We start from the raw sequence: 22,825 nt of genomic DNA on the forward strand, positions 1-22,825 counted from the left end.
GCTAGGAAAACTGGACAGCTTCAGGTAGAAGAATGAACCTGGACCACTTCCTTACAACATACACAAAAATAAACTCAAAATGGTTGAAAGACCTAAATGTGAGACAGGAATCCATCAAATTCTAGAGGAGAAGAGAGGCAGCAACCTCTTTGACCTCAGCCACAAGTTCTTAGCAGACACATCTCCAGAGGCAAAGGAAACAAAAGCAAAAATGAACTATTGGGACTTCATCGGGATAAAAAGCTTTTGCACAGCAAAGGAAAAAGTCAACAAAACTAAAAGGCAACCTACGGAATGGGAGAAGATATTTGCAAATGTCTTATCAGTTAAAGGGTTAGTATCCAAAATCTATAAAGAACTTATCAGACTCAACACCCAAAAAACAACAAATCCAGTCAGGGAATGGGCAGAAGATATGAACAGACATTTCTCCAAAGATGTACAAATGGCCAACAGACACATGAAAAAATGCTCCACATCACTTGGCATCAGGGAAATATAAATCAAAACCAAGACGGGATACCACCTCACACCAGTCAGGACGGCTAAAATTGACAACTCAGAAAACAACGGATATTCGTTGAGGATACAAAGAAAGGGGAAGTCTCTTACACTGTTGGTGGGAATGCAAGCTGGTGCAGCTGGAGGTTCCTCAAAAAGTTGAAAATAGAGCTACCCTATGAACTACTGGGTATTTACCACAAAGATACAAATGTAGTGATCCAAAGGGGTATGTGCACCCCAATGTTTATAGCAGCAATGTCCACAACAGCCAAACTATGGAAAGTGCCAAGATGTCCATCGACAGATGAATGGATAAAGAAGATGTGGTATATATATATATATATATATACAATGGAATATTATGCAGCCATCAGAAAATGAAATCTTGCCATTTGCCATGACGTGAATGGAACTAGAGGGTATTATGCTAAGCGAAATAAGTCAATCGAGAAAGACAAGTATTATATGATCTCACTGATATGAGGAATTCTTAATCTCAGGAAACAAACTGAGGGTTGCTGGAGTGGTGGGGTGGCTGGGTGATGGACATTGGGGAGGTTATGTGCTATGGTGAGTGCTGTGAATTGTCTAAGACATGAATCACAGATCTGTGCCTCTGAAACAAGATATTAGGAAGGGAAAAATGAAGGGGGGGAGTTGGAGGGGGAGATGAACCATGAGAGACTAGGGACTCTGAGAAACAAACAGGGTTTTAGAGCGGAGGGGGCTGAGGGGATGGGTTAGCACGGTGATGGGTATTAAAGAGGGCACGTATTGAATGGAGCACTGGGTGTTATATGCAAACAATGAATCATGGAACACAACATCAAAAATTAATGATGTAATGTATGGTGACTAACATAACATAATAAAATTAAAGAAAAAGAATTGAAAAAATAAGAAAATAACTGAAAAAATACTAAAAAATTAAAGAATAAAAATACCAAGAATGCTATATACTGTTTTTCCCAAAAGGGGAAAGAGGGCTGTTTTGCAGCCCTCTGTGACCAATAAACTTGGGAGCGAGATGTTTGCGCTAGTCTTCTGGGGGAGGGGCCTCTTGGGCTGAGTCTCAAATGGACTTGCCCTAGTGGAAAAGCACCTCCAGTGCAGAGGCAGGGCTCGGTGTAAGCAGCTCCAGACTCCACTAGGTGGCTCCATTTTACTCCCTGAAGGCTTTCAGCACTGATAGGTAGGATGCATATGTCTGTGCCCTGCTCTCTAGCCCCAGAGCTGAAAATTTGTGCCCCCTACTCTTCAGTGAACCCCTACAGAAAAGCAATCAGCCATTCTTGTCTCCCCGTTTCTGTCAGAACTCTGTGTTCACCCGGTTGTGACCAAGCATTTTTATCTCAGGCATGCAACTGAGTTTCAAAATTCCCAATTTTACAGACTCCCGCTACCCGTACCCATGCTGTTCCTCCCGGGGGAAGGGAGGCATCTCAGCACACTTTGCCTTTCGCTGGATAACCCCCTCCAGGAAAGTGGTGGCATGACTGTGCAGCAGTTCATAGTTTGTGGGGACACAGAGCAGAAAGAGCACCTAGACTCGCTGTTCTCAGCAGGCTTCCCCGCTCCTATGCCTGGGAACTTTGCCTCACTCAGGCACCTCCATTCTTCTTGTGACCCCGGGGATCCTCCGACCATGCTGTCACACCTGGATTCCACCTGCTTCACCACCTGAGCACCTTTAAGCCAGGAGCATCCCTCATTGTAGCCAACTTTTTAAAGTTCTGATTTTGCACTCTGCTGCTTATACTTTGTGGCAGTCTCCTTAAGCAGGCTCCCTCCCCTCCACCACATCCTCAGCTATATCCCACCAGATTCAAGTCTCCCCACCTCCTACCTTCCAAACAGTTGTCATTTTTCCACTGTAGACTTGCAATATTTGTTTTCTCAGATCTCTGATTGTTCTTGGGTATTCAGAGTGATTTGATAAATATCTAGTTTTATTCCAGAGACTAGACAAGTGGGGTCCCCCCCTTCTTTGCCATCTTAACTCCTCATCATCATTGCTTTATTTCTTACAAATATTTTTAATGTCTAACAATAGAAGACAGCTGGTTTCTCATATTGCTTCCACGTTCAGTCTATTATCATATATTGTTTTGGTTGAATATGAGAACATTCAGCTGCACGCAGATAAGGAGTTGGAAAAAGGACTTATCTTTCAGATAACTGGATATGCTTTTTTGGTTTCATACCAAAACTTGATAAATGACAGCCCATGAGAGGTTAGTTGTAATGTGCAATCTGAAACTGTAGCAATAAAATTTTCATAATCAGTTAGATTAGAATCCACTGACCTATCTTGCACTTTGAATGACTTTCTACAGCATGGGGCATTTTGTAACATTGTGCATTAGTCATATGGAAAGCACTGGGTCCCTAAGTTGCACATACCTTCCAAAGGAACACTTATGAGAGAATGACAGTGAAAAAGGCAAATAAGTTTTTAGTATTATTATGAATAGAGTTTTGACCTCACAGACCCCCTGAAAGTGTCTGGGAACTGCAGATCCCAGACCAATTTGGAGAACCATGCCATCTAGAAACTCTTACAGGCATGCACCAGTCAATGCCATGCACTGGAATATCACAGCAGCTGTGTTAGAAAAAGGGAGACATGGCAATGAACTGGTATGCATCAAGACTACAATAGAAAAATAACTCTAAGAAATGCACACAGTAGAATACCACACAAAATAAGGTAAAGGAAACAGCTACAACTATATCTGTCAACATAGATGAATCGTCAACATGTAACGATGAGCAAAAGAAGTTAATCACAAGAAAATACATAGAGAGAGGACTATCCCAGGCTCACAAAGTTCAGAATAAAGGCAAAAATTAACTAACATATAGTAGGAATGCAGACATTGGGAAACATAAAGTATTATTAACACAATGTTCTAGATGACAGGCACCTTTCTTGGGGAGGGGAATGACAAGTATCAGTAATCTTCTATCTCCTAACCTGGTGAGGGCAGGAGCAGGGAGGTACATGAGTGTCTATTTTAGCATCCTCTTTAAGTGTGTGTGTGTTTGCACTCCCTGTTATATAAGTGGTACATTTAAAAATGAAAAAATACTGTTGAGGGTGAGAAAAGAATTAAGAAATGAGAAAAGACAAGCACTAGCCTGGTAAGAAATACTGCTCCCTGAGCCCATCTCATCCTGCAACCTGTCTTCATGACAGTTGTCCCCTTCACCTGTCATCCTTCTGAGTCAGCCATTAGCAAATGTGTTTGGACCCTGGCTGTTTTGAGGATAATTGAATCTTTGGCAAAACTGAGGGTTTCTTTCCCCGGCAAATGGGCAGCCCCTCAGGAACCCAACTCCAACCTCACCTTAGTCCCCTCAGTCATGGCCTGTCCCACTGCCACAGGGTCTGAGTCTTCCCTGCCTCACAGTGAGTTCACCAAAGGCAGAGCCCATGACTCACCATGCAGGGGCCCTGCAACTCCAGCTGCAGAGGTCCCGGCCAGCAAGTTCCCAGAGAAGGTCTGACAGTGGGGGATGGGAAGTCTCAGGAGTCCTGTGAGATCATGGAGACAAACGTGTCCAGGGTACCACCTTGCCTATGGGCCCTAGGTGATGGACAACAGCCAAGGGTGACCCACTCCTGTAAGCTCCAGCCTGGGTGCATGGCACTAATTTCACCCTCTTCCTGCTCCCTGGGGAGGCACAAGGAAGGGCAGGGCGTTGAATAACAACAATAAGCCTACTCTATTCATGACAAAGGAAACGATAAGCAAAATACTTTGTCATGGGTCACAGGACTTTGCCATGTCTCCCAAAGACCTGCAGCATACCAAGGACCATAGCCCTGCAGTTTATAACCACTGAATTATGTGCATCTATTTTTTAATCTGTCCAACCAGTGCTTGCCACATGTTACCATGGCAGGCACTGTGCTGGTGGTGAGGATGCAATGGTAGTAGAGACAGTCTCCATGGTTGCCTTGCTGCTCTCACTCTGCTCCAGCAGCCAGTGTCAAATGCCCATGGATGAACTGTGGTGAGGCTTTGGAAAAGAGGCAGAGACACTGCAGGGAGAGCATACACAGTCACCCACCCCCGGCATCCGAACAGGTAGCTGCACTCAGTTCTGCTCCCTGAGGCCCCACTACAGAGCCCCCTCTGCCCAGCCTCACTTTCCACCCACTACTGCCCCGTGGGCTACTGGGGATTTCCCAGCCTTGCCTTTCCCTGAGCTGGGCATCCACCTGGGCTCTCTCCTTCTCCCTACCCTCCCCCAGGTCTGGCTGCCTTCTGTTCTAAGTTAGCTGTCACTTCTTCCAGGCAGCCCTCCTTGTGCTCCCACCTCCCCATGCTTCTGTGTATCCCTCCAAATTAGAAACCACATGGAAATTTCCTCATCTGTCACCGCTGTGCACTGGGCATCCTATATCCCTAGTGTTAAACAGAGGGTCTGTCATGGCCTAGTTGTAAAATCACTTTTGAATGACATAAGGAATGGCAGGACCTTTAATCTTCTCTGGATCTTTCCTAGCTGAGTCTTGGCATAAGGACATGTACTTTCTCTTCTTCCAGGGCACTTAGAAGCCCAACTGGTGAGGTTTGTGTGAAGGTAGTAGCCAAAAGTCCTCAGTGCTGTCAGAAGTTACGTGACCCTGGCCCATAGAAGCCACTAACCTAAAATTTGAGATCAAATCCCTCCCCCCAAGATGCCCAAGAGGCCTAACAGAGCAGCCAGAATCTCAGCCTGTTCCCTCTGAGCACCACTAAGGCTCTGTGAAGGAAGACAGCCACCTCCAAGTGTTCACTGCATACCTGTGCTGCTCAGAGAACACAGGTACAGGGGCCAGTCCATGGGTGCAGGTGAAAGACACACCAAGGGACCTTGCAGCCACTCTTGGTCCTTCTGGGTTACTACCACACACATGGCTGCATGGCATTTGATGATTCTGTGAACAGTCTCTACTTTCTTCCTCTCTTGTGCAGCTCAGAAAGCAGGCAGTGGAGTCTCAGATGTAGAGATAGGGGTAGTTAATTTTATATATCAATTTGGCTAGCCCAAATCTTATTCTGATACTTCTGTGAGAGTGCCTTTGGATGAGATTATCATTTAAATCAGTGAGCTATGAGTAAAGAAGATTACCCTCCATAAAGTGAGAGGGCCTCTTCCAATTAGTTGAAGGCCCAAATAGAACAAAAAACTGACTTCTGCCAATGAGAAGAAATTCTATAGCAGCTGGACCTCAGACCTGCACCTTCATTCTCCTGGGCCTCCAGTCTGCTGGCTCACCCTGCAGATTTTGGATTTGCCAGCTTCCACAGAAGCCAGTTCCTTAAAATAAATATCTATTTATCTATATCTATCTATCTACTTACCTACCTATCTATCTATCTAAACATCCTATTGGCTCTGTTTCTCTGGAGAACCCTGACCAATACAGAGACCTATCTGCTAGGATTTCAGGGCAAGGAGCAGCCTCTCTGGGTCTGAACTGGCTCACCTGTTATGTGGGGGTAAGAATCCCATGGCCCCAGAGGGGTTGTTTCCTGAAAATTAAATGAGATAGCAGGTATAAAGTGGCATGGCTCAAAAGGGACATGCAATAAATGTTAGGGCTGGAGCAGAAAAAGCAGAAGAAAGGATGAGAATGAGGGGAGGAGAAGGGAGAGGGAAGGGGAGGACATGGGGAGCCCTTCCCAGACTGGGGAATGACAATGAGGGAAGGTTTCCCCTGCGTTCTCCTTGCAGTAGATGCTCTCACCTCTCCCCCATTGGCCAATCACCCCCCTTTCCCAAGAAGCACAAAGTGGCCTGGCCTTCCTCCTAGGAGGGTGAGAGGAAAACTCCTCTCACTGTTGGAGGCTAATGAGTCCCCAACAGAAGGTGGAAGACCCAGGCCCGAGTTGATGGCCTAATACCTCACTGTTTTACATTCCCAAGTGAGAGATAAAGGTCACCTCATTCCACCCTTAAGTGGCACCTCTAGAGGGCACTAGGAAATGGTTTCAGTGTGAAGTCCCTGAACAATGGGATGGGGGTTGGGGGGAGCAGGAGGCCAAGGTCAAGGATATCATGCAGCAATGTAAAATGGCAATGTCTCATGTTGACATGGCCACTTGAACACAGGTGGGTCAAAACATGAATCAAGCCTCCTGCTCTATGTGTTTGCTGTTTTACAATCCTATATTTTTTAAGTAACTTATTAGCATGGTCACTTTCCATGTCATTAAATATTCTGGAAAAACTTGATTGCAATGGCTACATAATCAATCATCACCTAAATGTAGCATAATTAATATAACCATTTCTCTATGGTTGGACTATTTCAACATTTCCAATTTTTTTTTTTACTATCATAGATAATGTTGCAATGAAAACCGACATACATAAAGCTGTAATTGCATCTTTGATTATTTTTTAGTGTAGAGACTGAACCAGGATTACTGATTCCAACAGTATGAACATGTTAAACTTTGGGTACATGATACCAAACAGCTTAAAAGAGAAAGTCATTAAGGAAGTGCCTGGCTGGCTCAGTTGGTAGAGCATACAACTCTTGATCTTGAGGTTGTGAGTTCAAGCTCCACATTGGGCATAGAGCTTACTTAAAAAAAAAAAAAAAGATTAGTAGAGCAGAAATTAGGGTAGAAGGAAAGATGGCAGAGGAGTAGGGGACCCTATTTCAACTGGTCCTCAGAATTGAGCTGCATATCTACCAGACCACTCTGAGCACCCACAAAACCAGCCTGAGATGTAAGAAGATCTGGATCTCTACAAACAGAATATTGCAGCCAGTTGGTTTTGAGGTACGAAGCCCGGAGCCGTGATTCCACGGGCAGATATTGGAGGATAAATGGCAATGGGAGGGAGCCTCGCCATGGGGATCCTACAGCGCTGGTGAATGACAGCCTCGTGTGCTGGAAACAGGGCACAGACTCGCAAACCAGTAGCGGTGGGGAAAGGACTTTAGGGCAGCCCCCAGGGCGGAAACCCAGAGCGGCGGGGTGGTGCGTGAGGAACTGGGAGCAGCTGGTGGTTTTAGAAGCACAAAGAGCAGAGATGTACCTTGACCTGGAGGCAGGACTGGGGGCTCTGCGGAGAAGCGCACAACCAAGGCTGCTGCAGTTTATAGCAGCACGGACAAAAATGGAGACGGTGTGGCCTGGAGAGCTCACTGAAGAACAGACTGTGGTCTCTCTGCTCTGAGGCAGAGAGTTGGAAACAGTCTCTTCTGCTCTGACTCACAGAAGAGATGCGGAAAGCCACCAGGGAAAGCCACCATGGAAAGCTGCCAGAGAACAAAAGTCCCAAAAACTGATTCCCACTGAGCCCATCCCCCACCACAGGGGGGCAGGGCAACTCCGCCCAAACAGGGTTGCCCGAGTAACAGAGTGGCAGGCACCTCCCCCAGAAGACAGGCTGGGAAAACAAGAGGCCAGCAACCCTAAGATCCTTACAAAACAGGTCCATCTTGCCTGGGTTCTGGTCAATAATTTGGACTCTATACATTCCCTCAAACACCCATCAACAGAATGACTAGGAGGAGGAACCCCCAAAATAGAAAAGACTCAGAGATTATGGCTTATGCCACAGATTTACAAATGGATGCAGATATAACCAAGATGTTGGAGATGGAATTCAGGTTACCAATTGTGAAGACAATGGTTAGAATGGAGAAATCAATTAATGGCTACGTAGAGTCTCTAAGGGTAGAAATGAAAGCTGAATTGGCAGAACTTAAAAATGCTATCAGTGAGATCCAATTCAATCTAGATAATCTAACAGCTAGGGTAAGTGAGGCAGAAGAATGAATAAGTGACCTGGAAGACAATATAATAGATAAAAAGGGAAAAGAGGAGGCCTGGGAATAATAACTCAGAATCCATGAAAATAGAATCAGAGAAATAAGTGACACCAAGGAGCGTTCCAATGTCAGAATAATTGGAATCCCGGAGGAGGTGGAGAGAGAGAGAGGACTAGAAGATGTATTTGAGCAAATTATAGCAGAGAACTTCCCTGATCTGGGGAATGAAAAACATTTGCATCCTAGAGGCAGAGAGGACTGCTCCCAAGATCAAGGAAAACAGGCCAACACCCTGGCATGTAATAGTAAAACTTGCAAATCTTAGAACCAAGGAAACCATCTTAAGAGCAGTTAGGGGGAAGAGATTCCTTACATACAGAGGGAGGAACATCAGAATAATGTCAGACCTATCCACAGAGACGTGGCAAGCCAGAAAGGCCTGGCAAGACATATTCAGGGTACTAAATGAGAAGAACATGCAGCCAAGAATACTTTATCCAGCAAGGCTGTCATTTAGAAAGGATGGAGAGATGCAGAGCTTCCAAGACTGGCAGAAAATGAAAGAATATGTGACCATTAAGCCGGCCCTGCAAGAAATATTAAGGGGGGCTCTATAAAAGGAGAAAGATCCCAAGAGTGATATACAACAGAAATTTACAGGGACAATCTATAAAAACAACGTCTTCACAGGCAACATGATGACAATTAATTCATATCTTTCAATAATCACTCTCAACGTGAATGACCTAAATGCTCCCATAAAACGGCACAGGGTTGCAGATTGCATAAAAAGACAGGACGCATCCATATGCTGCCTACAAGAGACTCATTTTGAACCTAAAGATACATCCAGACTGAAAGTGAAGGGATGGAGGTCCATCTTCTATGCCAGCGTACCTCAAAAGAAAGCTGGGGTAGCAATTCTTATATCAGACAAATTAGATTTTAAACTAAAGACTGTAATTAGAGACACAGAAGGACACTATATCATTCTTAAAGGGTCTATCCAACAAGAAGATCTAACAGTTGTAAATACCTATGCCCCCGACATAGGAGCAGCCATCTACATAAGCCAACTGTTCACCAAAATAAAGAGTCATATTGATAATAATACGTTAATTGTAGGAGACCTCAATACTCCACTCTCAGCAATGGACAGATCATCTAAGCAGAAAATCAACAAGGAAACAAGGGCTTTGAATGATACACTGGACCAGATGGACCTCATAGATATTTACAGAACATTCTACCCTAAAACAACAGAATACTCATTCTTCTCAAGGGCACATGGAACTTTCTCCAGAATAGATCACATACTGGGTCACAATTCAGGTCTCAACCAATACCAAAGGATTGAGAGTATTCCCTGCATATTCTCAGACCATAATGCTTTAAAACTGGAACTCAATCACAAGAAAAACTTGGAAGAAATCCAAACACTTGGAAACTAAAGACCACTCTGCTCAAGAATGTTTGGGTCCACCAGGAAATCAAGGAAAACCTTAAACAATTCATGGAAATCAATGAGAACGAAAACACATTGGTCCAAAACCTATAGGATACTGCAAAGGCGGTCCTAAGCGGGAAATACATAGCCATCCAAGCCTCACTCAAAAAAATAGAAAAATCCCGAATTCACCAACTAACTTTACACCTTAAAGAACTAGAGAAAAAGCAACAAATGATGCCTAAGCCACGCATTAGAAGAGACATAATTAAAATTAGAGCAGAAATCAATGAATTAGAAACCAGAAACACAGTATATCAGATCAACAAAACTAGAAGTTGGTTCTTTGAAAGAATTAATAAGATCGATAAACCACTGGCCAGACTTATCCAAAAGAAAAGAGAAAGGACCCAAATTAACAAAATTATGAATGAAAGGGGAGAGATCACGACTAACATCAAGGAAATAAAACAAATATTAGAAATTATTATCAACAACTATATGCCAATAAACTGAGCAATCTGGATGAAATGGAGGTCTTCCTGGAAACCTATAAGCTGTGAAGACTGAAACAGGAAGAAACTGACAACCTGAATAGGCCAATAACCAGTAACGGGATTGAAGCAGTGATCAAAAACCTCCCAAAAAACAAGAGTCCAGGGCCTGATGGATTCCCCGGGGAATTCGACCAAACATTCAAAGAAGAAATAATACCTATTCTACTGAAGCTGTTTCAAAAAATAGAAACAGAAGGAAAACTTCCAAACTCATTCTATGAGGCCAGCATTACCTTAATCCCCAAACCAGGCAAAGACCCATCAAAAAGGAGAATTTCAGACCAATGAATATGAATTTGAAAATCCTCAACAAAATCCTAGCTAATAGGATCCAACAATACATTAAAAGGATCATCCACCATGACAAAGGGGGATTTATCCCCGGGATGCAAGGGTGGTTCAACATTCGCAAATCAATCAATGTGATAGAACACATTAAAGAGGAGGGAGAAGAACCATATGGTCCTCTCAACTGATGCAGAAAAAGCATTTGACAAAATACAACATCCTTTCCTGATGAAAACTCTTCAGAGTATAGGGATAGAGGGAACATTCCTCAAGTTCATAAAACCCATCTACGAAAAACACACAGCGAATATCATCCTCAATGGGGAAAAGCTGAGAGCCTTTCCCTTAAGATGAGAAACACGTCAAGAATGTCCACTCTCACCACTATTGTTCAGCATAGTACTAGAAGTCCTAGCAACAGCAATCAGAAAACAAAAAGAAAGCAAATATATTCAAATTGGCAAAGAAGAAGTCAAACTCTCTCTTTTCACAGATGACATGATACTTTATGTGGAAAATCAAAAGACTCCACCCCCAAATTACTAGCACTCATACAGCAATTCAGTAATGTGGCAGGTTACAAAATCAATGCACAGAAATCAGTTGCTTTCTTATACACTAACAATGCAACTGTAGAAAGAGAAATTAGAGAAACAATTCTATTTACAATAGCACCAAAAACCATAAGATACCGCAGAATAAACCTAAGCAAAGAGGTAAAGGATCTATACTCTAGGAACTACAGAACACTCATGAAAGAAATTGAAGAAGATACAAAAAGATGGATAAATATTCCATGCTCATGGATCGGAAGAATAATTGTTAAAATGTCTATGCTACCCAGAGCATTCTAAACCTTCAGTGCCATCCTGATCAAAATTCCAATGACATTTTTCAAAGTGCTGGAACAAACAATCCTAAAATTTGTATGGAATCAGAAAAGACCCCGAATCGCCAAGGAATTGTTGAAAAAGAAAAACAAAGCTAGGGGCATCACGTTGCCCAATTTAAAGCTACATTACAAAGCAGTGATCCACAAAGACAGCATGATATTGGCACAAAAACAGACATATAGACCAATGGAACAGAATAGAGAACCCAGATATGGACCTTCAACTCTATGGTCAAATAATCTTTGACAAAGCAAGAAAAAAAGACAGTCTCTTCAATAAATGGTGCTGGGAAAACTGGACAGACATATGCAGAAGAATGAAACTCGACCATTCTCTTACACCATTCACAAAGATAAACTCAAAGTAGATGAAAGACCTCAATGTGAGACAGGAATCCATCAAAATTCTAGAGGAGAATAGAGGCAGTAACCTCTTGGACATCGCCCACAGCAACTTCTTTCAAGATAAATCTCCAAAAGCTACTGAAACAAAAGCAAAAATGAACTTTTGGGACTTCATCAAGATAAAAAGCTTCTGCACAGCAAAGTAAATAGTCAACAAAACTAAAAGGAAACCCACAGAATGGGAGAACATATTTGCAAATGAACTACAGATAAAGGGCTGGTATCCAAGATCTATAAAGAAACATCTCAAACTCAACACACAAAAAACAAATAATCAAGTCAAAAAGTAGGCAGAAGATATGAAAAGACACTTCTCTGAAGAAGACATACAAATGGCTAACAGACACATGAAAAAATGTTCATCATCATTAGCCATCAGGGAAGTTCAAGTCAAAACCACATTGAGATACCACTTTACACCAGTTATGGCAAAAATGGACACGGAAAGAAACGACAAATATTGGAGAGGTTGTGGAGAAAGGGGAACCCTCTTACACTGTTGGTGGGAATGCAAGTTGGTAGAGCCACTTTGGAAAACAGTGTGGAGGTGCCTCACAAATGTAAAAATAGAGCTATCCTATGACCCAGGAATTGCACTCCTGGGTATTTACCCCAAAGACACAGATGTAGTGAAAAGAAGGGCCACCTGCACCCCAATGTTCATAGCAGCATTGTCCGCCATAGCCAAACTGTGGAAAGAGCCGAGATGCCCTTCAACAGACGAATTGATAAAGATGTGGACCATATATACAATGGACTATTACTCAGCCATCAGAAAGGATGAATACCCAACTTTTGCATCAATGTGGATGGGACTCGAGGAGATTATGCTAAGTGAAATAAGTCAAGCAGAGAAAGTCAATTATCATACGGTTTCACTTATTTGTGGACCCTAAGGAATAGCATGGAGGACATTAGGAGAAAAATTGGGGCGGGGGGGGAATTGGAGGAAGAGATGAACCATGAAAGACTATGGACTCTGAGAAACAAACAGGGTTTTAGAGGGGAGGGGGGAAGGGAGATTGGTTAGCCCGGTGATGGGCATTAAGGAGGGCATGTACTGCATGGAGCACTGCGTGTTATACGAAAACAATGGATCGTGGATCACCACATCAAAAACTAATGATGTATGGTATGGTGACTAACATAACATAATAAAATTTTTAAAAAAAGATCATGATCAATTTAAACTCTCATGGTTGTGTTTGAGAATATTCATTTTTTTTAAGATTTTATTTATTTGGTTGAGAGAGAGAGAGAGCACAACTGGCAGGAGAGGCAGAGGGAGAGAGACAAGCAAACTTCCTGCTGAACAAGGAGTGGGGATGGATGAAGGGGCTCGATCCCAGGACCCCGGAATCATGACCTGAGCCGACGTCAGGTGACTGAGCCACCCAGGTGCCCCTGAGAATATTCTTTACATTGTATTTTTGTCTTTTTGATAGGCAAAGATATTCTATTCTTTCAATATTTTTATTATTATTTTGGAAGGGGAACATTTCTCAGAAACTTCAAGCCAGTTGCTCCCTGTTGTGACTTGTCTGTTGTATTCACTCCATCGATACATCCCTCTGCTCATTGATCAATATGAGCCTTTATGTGTTAAAAAATGCTGTACTTCTGCCTTCCAACCACACCACCAATATTTACTTTCAGTGTGCACTTGTCTTTAAGTTTTATTTATAACTTTTTCTAAAGCATAAAATTTTCTTTTAATTTCTAAATATTGAAATTATATCATATTTTTATGTCTTTGGTCTTGTGCTAGAAAAACTTACTCTGCCACAGATTATGTAAAATATTCACCACATAATATCCGGATATACTTATGTTTTCATTGTTACACATAAATCTTAATTCCATCTAGAATTAATTTTTGTGTATGATTTGAGATATAACTTCATCTTCATTTTTCCCAATGGTTAGCAAGTTTTCCCAACATCATCATTTATGGGACATTCTCTACTCTATCCACTGGTTTGAAATGTCAGCGTTACCATAAACTAAGTAAATATGTGTGTATATAACAAATAAATTTATAAGTTTCTATATATAAAGCACACACGTTTCGAACTTTCTTTTTTTTATTATGTTATGTTAGTCACCATACAATACATCATTAGTTTTTGATGTAGTGTTCCATGATTCATTGTTTGCATATAACACCCAGTGCTCCATGCAATACCCATCACTGGGCTCCTAAATACCCATCACCAGGCTAACCCATCCCTCCAAACCCCCTCCCCTCTAAAACTCTCAGTTTGTTTCCCAGAGCCTAGAGTCTCTCATGGTTCATCTCCCCATCTGATTCCCACCCCCCTTCATCTTTCCCTTCCTTCTCCTAATGTCCTCCATGCTATTCCTTATGGTCCACAAATAAGTGAAACCATGTGATAATTGACTTTCTCTGCTTGACTTACTTCTCTTAGCATAATCTCCTCGAGTCCCATCCATGTTGATGCAAAAGTTGGGTATTCATCCTTTCTGATGGCTGAGTAATAGTCCATTGTATATATGGACCACATCTTCTTTATCCATTCGCTGTTGAAGGGCATCTCGGCTCTTTCCACAGTTTGGCTATTGCGGACTTTGCTGCTATGAACATAGGGGTGCATATGGCCCTTCTTTTCACTACATCTGTCTTTGGGGTAAATACCCAGTAGTGCAGTTGCTGGGTCATAGGGTAGCTCCATTTTTAACTTTTTGAGGCACCTCCACACTGTTTTCCAAAGTGGCTGTTACCAACTTGCATTCCCACCAACAGTGTAAGAGGGTTCCCTTTTCTCCACAACTCTCCAACATTTGTTGTTTCTTGCCTTGTCGATTTTTGCCATTCTAACCGGTATAAGGTGATATCTCAGTGTGGTTTTGATTTGAATTTCCCTGATGGCTAATGATGATGAACATTTTTTCATGTGTCTGTTAGCCATTTGTATGTCTTCTTTGGAGAAGTGTCTGTTCATGTCTTCTGCCCATTTTTTGAATTGATTATTTGGTTTTTGGGTGTTTTGAACTTTCTATCCATCATAGTGGTTTCTCTGTCTGATCTACTGATAGTAACAGCATTTTATTGATTGTAGCTTTATGAGGCATGTCATATCTGAAAAGATATATCTCCCTCCTGGGTGCGCCTGGGTGGCTCAGTCCGTTAAGTGGCTGCCTTCAGCTCAGGTCATGATCCCAGGGTCCTGGGATCGAGCCCCACTTCGGGCTCTCTGTTCAGTGGGGAGACTGTTTCTCCCTCTCCCTCTGCCTGTTGCTTCCCCTGCTTGTGCTCTCTCACTCTCTGTCAAATAAATAAATAAAATATTAATATATATATATATATATCTCCCTCCTAAAATATTTTCTCAAGACTGTTTTCATTTGTCAGTTTCTCCAGATGAACTCATCTTCTCAAAAAAATCCCTACCCAATAACAAAGGTTTTCTTAACAGTCATTACTATTTCTAATAAGTTATTGTATGGTGTCTCCTGGACTCCCTCAGTATACAGTCATATTATCTGCAAATGACTGTAGGAACTCACAGAGTGATGGCTGTGCTGTGGTTGATTGAAATGCCACCCAGTATCCATCAGATTGTTGACCCATCTTAGTGATATTGCTTCCATGGGAATTGAAGATCCAATATGGAAAAAGCAGATTCTTTTAAGATGATTCTTTTAAGACAGAAGTCAGCCACCCGATATTCAGATTGATTACTTTCTTGTCTATATTTCATAGTAGATTATGAGAATTTTGAGAATAAAAACTATGTTCTGTCCCTGATATGCATTAGGCACTCAATAAATATTTGGTGAAGGCAAGATATGACGAGGGGAAGAAGGAAGGGAGGGAAGGGGACAAGAGAAGTTTTGCATAGGATTCCTGCACAGAATCCCTCAGCTTCACCTGTAAAAATCATAGAAAATTCAGTGTTCCATAGAGGTCCTATTCACTTAATAAAACAGATGTTTTCTTGACATAAACTTGTTTATAAATGGATATTTTGATCAATGCCTAATTTTAGTATCTTCAAAAACCCTTTCTTTTCTTGAGCAACTCTGTACAAAACATGTCAAGGGTGTAATTCCAGATCCTCATAGGGCATGTTTTCAAGAGGGAACCCTGCCTGCAGGGGAGGGTTGGTGAAAACAGGAGGGAAGCAGGGTGTTGTGAGTGGAGCCAATGAGCAGTGTTTCTGGGGTAGCTCTATCCCTGGATTTAACGAGTTGGTAGAAAGGCTCCCAACCACAGTTTGAGAGACTCCTGAGAGAATCCGGTTCATGAGGTACGACTGTATGCAGAAGACCCAGGATAGGGCCTGACATCTAAATAGCACCTAGTTATTAGGGGTAGCATTGTGAGCTGTTGTTCAACAAGCTTTAGTTAAACACAGGCAATCAGTCTGCCATCTGTTGGTGTTAATTCAAGTGGTACTTCAGATAATTTCAAGATATCTCTGTATGAGAAGAAATGCCCTCTCACTTTCAGCATGGATTAGGAAGATGCCATCTTCCTAATGTAAACCACCACATGTAAACACGTTGCTGACTGCCTTAGAACCACCCCATTTGCTTAGCACCTCTCCCCCAGGAGCAGGCCTTAGAGGAGCAGGCTGACTGAGCTCACTGCTTGTGTCCCCCATCCTGGTGGTAATCCCAAGTTTTATGTTAAAGTTGCATTAACAATTGGGCCAGTTTTTAAGGTTTAGTGTTAAAAGCATTAGGCTTACAAAAACTATTTCATTCACAAATGTATTTATATTCTAGTCATATAACCATATCAATATAGAAAGTTTCTGCCTTACCCATCACAGCAGCTGCACGGAGCTGTGTGTTTAGAGCCCATCTTACTGGCTCTGACTTTCCTATGCCCATCCCAGTGTTATGGACAGGCCTGAGCCCAATCATTCAACAACTATGTCCAGAGGCTTTGGTCTGAGCCAGGGCCCACGCGGTGCACTGAAGATGAAAAAGTGTGTGCAGATGGGACCTGGATGCAGAGAGCTTCCTCTCTGCTAAGGGTCAAACAAATAAATTAAGTGAGGGGTCACATACTGTGATGGGTACTGGATAGGAAACAACAAACAGTGGGTGGGTGGTCAGGCCCCCTGGGATGATGACTGAAGAACAAAAGGAGAGTCCCACACAGACAGCCAAGAAAAGAGCACTCCAGGGGAGTAAACTGTCATCACAAAGGTCCTGGGGAGGGCATGGTGAGTTCAGACACAGTATAGTGGAGATGTGGCAGGAGGGGCCTGTAGAGCAGATGGGCGTTGAGTCTTGTGTGCCAGTTAGAACTGTCACAAAAGCCAGGGCATCGCTGAACATCTTTAAGCCGGGAAGGTGCATGAACTGATATGTATTTTCTGAAGATCACTTAGGCAGCTGTGTAAAGGTGGACTGAAGTGGGGCAGGACAGAGAGAGAGAGAGAACAGAGAGTTTGTTGCCTCAAAATAGTGAGAAATGGGGATGCCTTCAAGCCAGAGAGGAGAAAAAACAAGATTTTCCAGTGTAGCAAATGAAATACACCCCCCCTCCCACCACAAACAAAAGGAAGTACTGGGTGAAATATAATAAAACATTTTTTAAGCAATGTTGAATTTAAACAAAAAAGTAAGGGAAGGGGCGCTTGGGTGGCTCAGTTGATTAAGTGTCTGACTCTTGATCTCAGCTCAGGTTTTGATCACAGGGTTGTGAGTTCAAGCCTCACATTGGGCTCCATCCTGAGTGTGGAGCCTACTTTAAAAAAAAAAGTAGGGGCACCTGGGTGGCTCAGTTGTTACGCATCTGCCTTTGGCTCAGGTCATGATCCCAGGGTCCTGGGATCGAGCCCTGCATCGGGCTCCCTTCTCCGTGGGAAGCCTGCTTCTCCCTCTCCCACTCCCCCTGCTTGTGTTCCCTTTCTCACTGTGTCTCTCTCTGTCAAATAAATAAATAGAATCTTAAAAAAAAAGTAGGGGGAGGAGTCCAAGATGGTGGAGGATTAGGAGACCCTCATTTCATCTGGTCCCAGGAATTCAGCTAGATAGCTATCAAACCATCCTGAACACCTTCAAACTCAACTGGACACCAAAGAAAAGAATAGCTGCAACTCTACAAATAGCCAAGTGACCATTTTCCGCAAAGTAGGAGGTGCAGAGAAGTGAATCCGAGGTTATATATAGGAAGATAGACCCCGGGGGTGGGAGCTTCCAACAGCCAGCTACCGGCAAGTGATAGAACAGTGGAGCACAAAATCAGAACTTTTAGTTGTCTGTTCCAGTGAGGGATGTCACTCAGGCAGCTAAGAGGGAGGTGGAATTGTGGTCTCAGGATCCTTGGAGTCACAGGCAGACCAGCACTGGCTGAGTGTCACAGAGCTCCCAGGTAATGGAGCGGGGAAGCCGGCTGTAAGGAGTGAACCCAGGAGTGGGCTCTCGGCTCATGGTTGCCATAAAGTGTGATCCACAGCACAGTCAGGCCACTGATCTTCGAGCAGGGGCCTAACAAGCAGCAGAACCAGGGAGAGCCCCCTTCTTCCCCTGGGAGGAGCAGTGCAGGAGCATGCCACAGGAGCCTGCTGGGTTTAGAGACTCCAAATGGGGTCATATGCCTGAGATAGAAATGCTTGGTCATAGGCCGGGTGAGCACAGAGTGTGGCCAGAGAGCAGGGAGACAAGAGCGATTGACTGCTTTTCTCTGAAGGCTCACTGAGGAGTGGGGCCCTGAGTTTTGGCTCTGGGACCAGAGATTGGGAAGCCACTGTTTTCACTCTTGTCCTCCAAAGCTCTGTGGAAAGACTTCATGGAACAAAAGCCACATAGAGCATACCAGAGCAGATTACTTAGCCTGGCCCCAGGGAAGGGTGCAGCAATTCGCCTGGAGCAAAGACGTTTGAGAAACAAGGCAACAGGCCCCTCCCCCAGAAGATGCACTAGTCTGTGGAGTTTGGTATGGGCAGAGGTAGAGACAGATTGGCCTGGAGGATCTGTTGAGGGGGGATGGACTGCAAAATTGGGGCTCTGGGCTGGAGATTCCTGCACAGCCATATTTATATGCTCTGACCCTCTGAAGAGAAGTAGAAAGACACCAGGGAACAAAAGCCACCCAGCCAATCAGCTCACATAATGCCCAACCCCCTGACAAGGGGTGGGGCAACTCCACCCAGGCAAAAATGCCTGAGAAGCAGAGCAGCAGGCCCCTCCCCCAGAAGACAGACTGGAAGAACAGGTGAATAAGCTTAAGCTTATTTCCCACAGGACTGTAAAACTACAGCACCACGGGAAAATAATATAGGGAGCTCCAGGTGTTCCCTCATGACTTGCCTATATTTCAGGCTAAAATTTTACATTTCTTTTTTAGTTTCTTTTCTTACTCTTTTTTTTTAACCTTGCCCCCATCTCAAATAGATTTGTACTTCCCAACCTATGTTCTTAAGTCACTTCTTAACTTTTACTTTCTTTTTTACATATATGTTTTATTGATTTATACCCCATACTAGCACGTTTTGCACTCTATTCAATTTTATCTTGATATATATGTAAGTTCTGATTTCTTTGCAATTTTGGGAGATAGTGTCTTCTAACACACAGAACAAAAATCAAGCAGGAACAGGCAGATCACCCTGCTGCGCCCAGCCTGAGAGATTATAATCTCTTTCCCCGCCCCCCTCTTTTTTAATCTTTTTTTTCTTTCTTTTTTATTGTTTTGGATCATCTTGGCTTTGATGGCATATCTGTGGTAGCTTTCGACCACTTTGGATTTTTTCATAGGTGCATTTTGCTTGGATTGTGGTTGATATTTTGAACTCTGTACATTCCCTCCACCATCCTTCAACAGAATGATTAGGAGGAGGAACTCCCAACAAAGAAAAGAACAAGAGACAGTGTCCTCTGCCAAGATCTACAGGATATGGATATAAGCAAGATGTCAGAGATAGACTTCAGGGTAGCAATTAGGAAGTCAATAGCTAGGCTTGAGAAAAATACTAGTGACAATATAGAATCTCTAAGGGCACAAATGAGATCTAATCAGGCTGACTTAAAAATGCTATGAATGAGATGCAGTCTAAACCGGATACTCTTAGCCGCCAGGGTAAATGAGGCAGGAGAACGAATTAGTGATCTAGAAGATAAGCTGATAGAAAGGAAGGAAGCGGAGGAGGATAGGAATAGGCACCTAGAAGCCCATGAGAACAGACTTAAAGAGATCAATGATGCCATGAAACATTCCAATGTCAGAGTTATTGGGATCCTTGAGGGGGTGGAAAGAGAAAGGACCAGAAGGTATATTTGAGCAAATCATAGCTGAGAACTTCCCTAATCTGGGGAAGGAAACAACCATTCATGTCCAAGAGGCAGAGAGGACCCCTCCCAAGGTCAATAAAATACACCCTGGCATATAAGGGGAAAATTGCAAATCTTAGAACCAAGGAAGTTATCCTGAGAGAAGCTAGGAGGAAGAGATTTCTTACATATGGAGGGAGGAACATCAGAATAATGTCAGGCCTGTCCACAGAGACCTGACAGGGCAGAAAGGGCTGGCAAGACATTCAGGGTATTAAATGAGAACATGCAGCCAAGAGTACTTTATCCAGCAAGGCTGTCATTCAGAATGGATGGAGAGAAAAAGAGCTTCCAGGACTGGCAGAAACTGAAAAGAATATGTGACCACCAAGCCAGCCCTGCAAGAAATATTAAGGGAGATTCTATAAAAGAAGAAAGACCCCAAGAGTAATATAAACCAGAAATTTAGAGAGACAATCTATAGAAACAGGGACTTTACAGGCAATATGATGGCACTAAATTCATATCTTTCAATAGTCACTCTCAATGTGAACAGTCAAAAAGTTCCCGTAAAACGTCACAGGGTTTCAGATTGGATAAAAAGACAGGACCCATCCATATGCTGTCTACAACAGACTATTTTGAGCCTAAAGACACCTCCAGATTGAAAGTGAGGGGATGGAGAACCATTTATCATGCCAATGGACCTCAAAAGAAAGCTGGGGTAGCAATTCTCATATCAGACAAGTTAGATTTTAAACCAAAGACTGTAGTAAGAGATATAGAGGGACACTATATCATACTTAAAGGGTCTATCCAACAAGAAAATCTAACAATTGCAAATATCTATGCCCCCAACATGGGAGCAGCCAACTACATAAACCAACTGTTAACCAAAATAAAGAATCATATTGATAATAATACAGTAAAAGTAGGAGACCCCAACACTCCACTCTCAGCAATGGACAGATCATCTAAGCAGATCAACATAGAAATAAGAGCTTTGAATGACATATTAGACCAGATGGACTTTGTAGATAAAGACAGAACATTCCACCCTAAAACAAAACAATACTCATTCTTCTCAAGTGCACACAGAACTTTCTCCAGCACAGACCACATACTGGGTCACAAATAAGGTCTCAAATGATACCAAAACATTGAGATTATTCCCTGCATGTTATCAGACCACAATGCTTTGAAACTGAAAAAAATTTTCACAAGAAAAATTTGGAAGAAATTCAAACACTTGGAAGTTAAAGAACATCCTGCTAAAGAATGATTGGGTCAACCAGGAAATTAAAGAAGAACTTAAAAATTCATTGAAATTAATGAGAATGAAAACACATCAGTCCAAAACCTATGGGATACTGCAAAGGTGGTCCTAAGGGGGAAATACATAGCCATCCAAGCATCTCTCAAAAAAGTAGAAAAATCCCAAATGCACAAGCTAACCTTACACCCAAAGGAGCTGGAGAAAGAACAGCAAATAAAACCTAAACCAAGCAGGAGAAATAATAAAGATTAGAGCAGAGAGCAATGAAATAGAAACCAGAAAAACAGTGGAAACAGATCAAAGAAGCTGGTTCTTTGAAAGAATTAAAAAGATCAATAAACCTCTGGCCAGACCTATCCAAAAGAAAAGGGAAAGAGGACCCAAATCAATAAAATCATTAATGAAAGAGAAGAGATCATGACTAACACCAAGGAAATAGAAACAATAATTAGAAATTACTATCAGCAACTATATGACAACAAATTAAGCAATCTGGAAGAAATGGATACTTTCCTGGAAACTACCAAGACTGAAAAAGAAAGAAATAGACAATCTGAAAAGACCAATAACCAGTAACAAAATTGAAGCAGTAATCAAAAACCTCCAAAAAAAAAAAAAAAGAGTCCAGGGCCAGATGGCTTCCCAGGGGAATTCTACCAAATATTTAAAGAAAGAAATAATACCTATTTAAAGAAGAAATAATACCTATTCTACTGAAGCTGATTAAAAAAAAAAAAAAAAACAGAAATAGAAGGAAAACTTCCAGACTCGTTCTATGAGGGCAGCATTACCCTGATCCCAAAACCAGGCAAAGACCCCATCAAAAAGGAGAATTACAGACCAATATCTCTGATGAAGATCAGGATCCTAGTTAGTAGGATCCAACAGTACATTAAAAGGATTATCCATCATGACTAGGTGGGATTTATTCCTGGGATGCAAGGGTGGTTCAACATTTGCAAATCAATCAGTGTGACAGAGCACATTAATAAAAGAAAAGACAAGAACCATATGATCCTCTCAACTGATGCAGAAAAAGTATTTGACAAAATACAGCATTCTTTCCTGATTAAAACTTCAGAGTATAGGGATAGAGGGAATATACCTCAATATCATAAAAGCCATCTATGAAATGCACACAATGAATGTCATTCTCAATGGGGAAAAACTGAGAGCTTTTCCCTAAAGGTCAGGAACATGACAGGGCTGCCCATTCTCACGACTTTTGTTCAACATAGTACTAGAAGTCCTAGCCTCAACAACAAAAAGAAATAAAAGGCATTTAAATTGGCAAAGAAATCAAACTCTCTCTCTTCACAGATGACATGATTCTTTATGTGGAAAACCCAAAAGACTCCACCCCCAAATTACTAGAATTCATACAGCAATTCAGCAACATGGCAGGATACAAAATCAATGC

Source organism: Callorhinus ursinus, unplaced genomic scaffold, assembly GCF_003265705.2.
Source record: "Callorhinus ursinus isolate GAN/ISIS: 27379988/994484 unplaced genomic scaffold, GSC_fseal_2.0 scaffold114, whole genome shotgun sequence".
In the NCBI taxonomy this organism is placed as follows: Eukaryota; Metazoa; Chordata; class Mammalia; order Carnivora; family Otariidae; genus Callorhinus; species Callorhinus ursinus.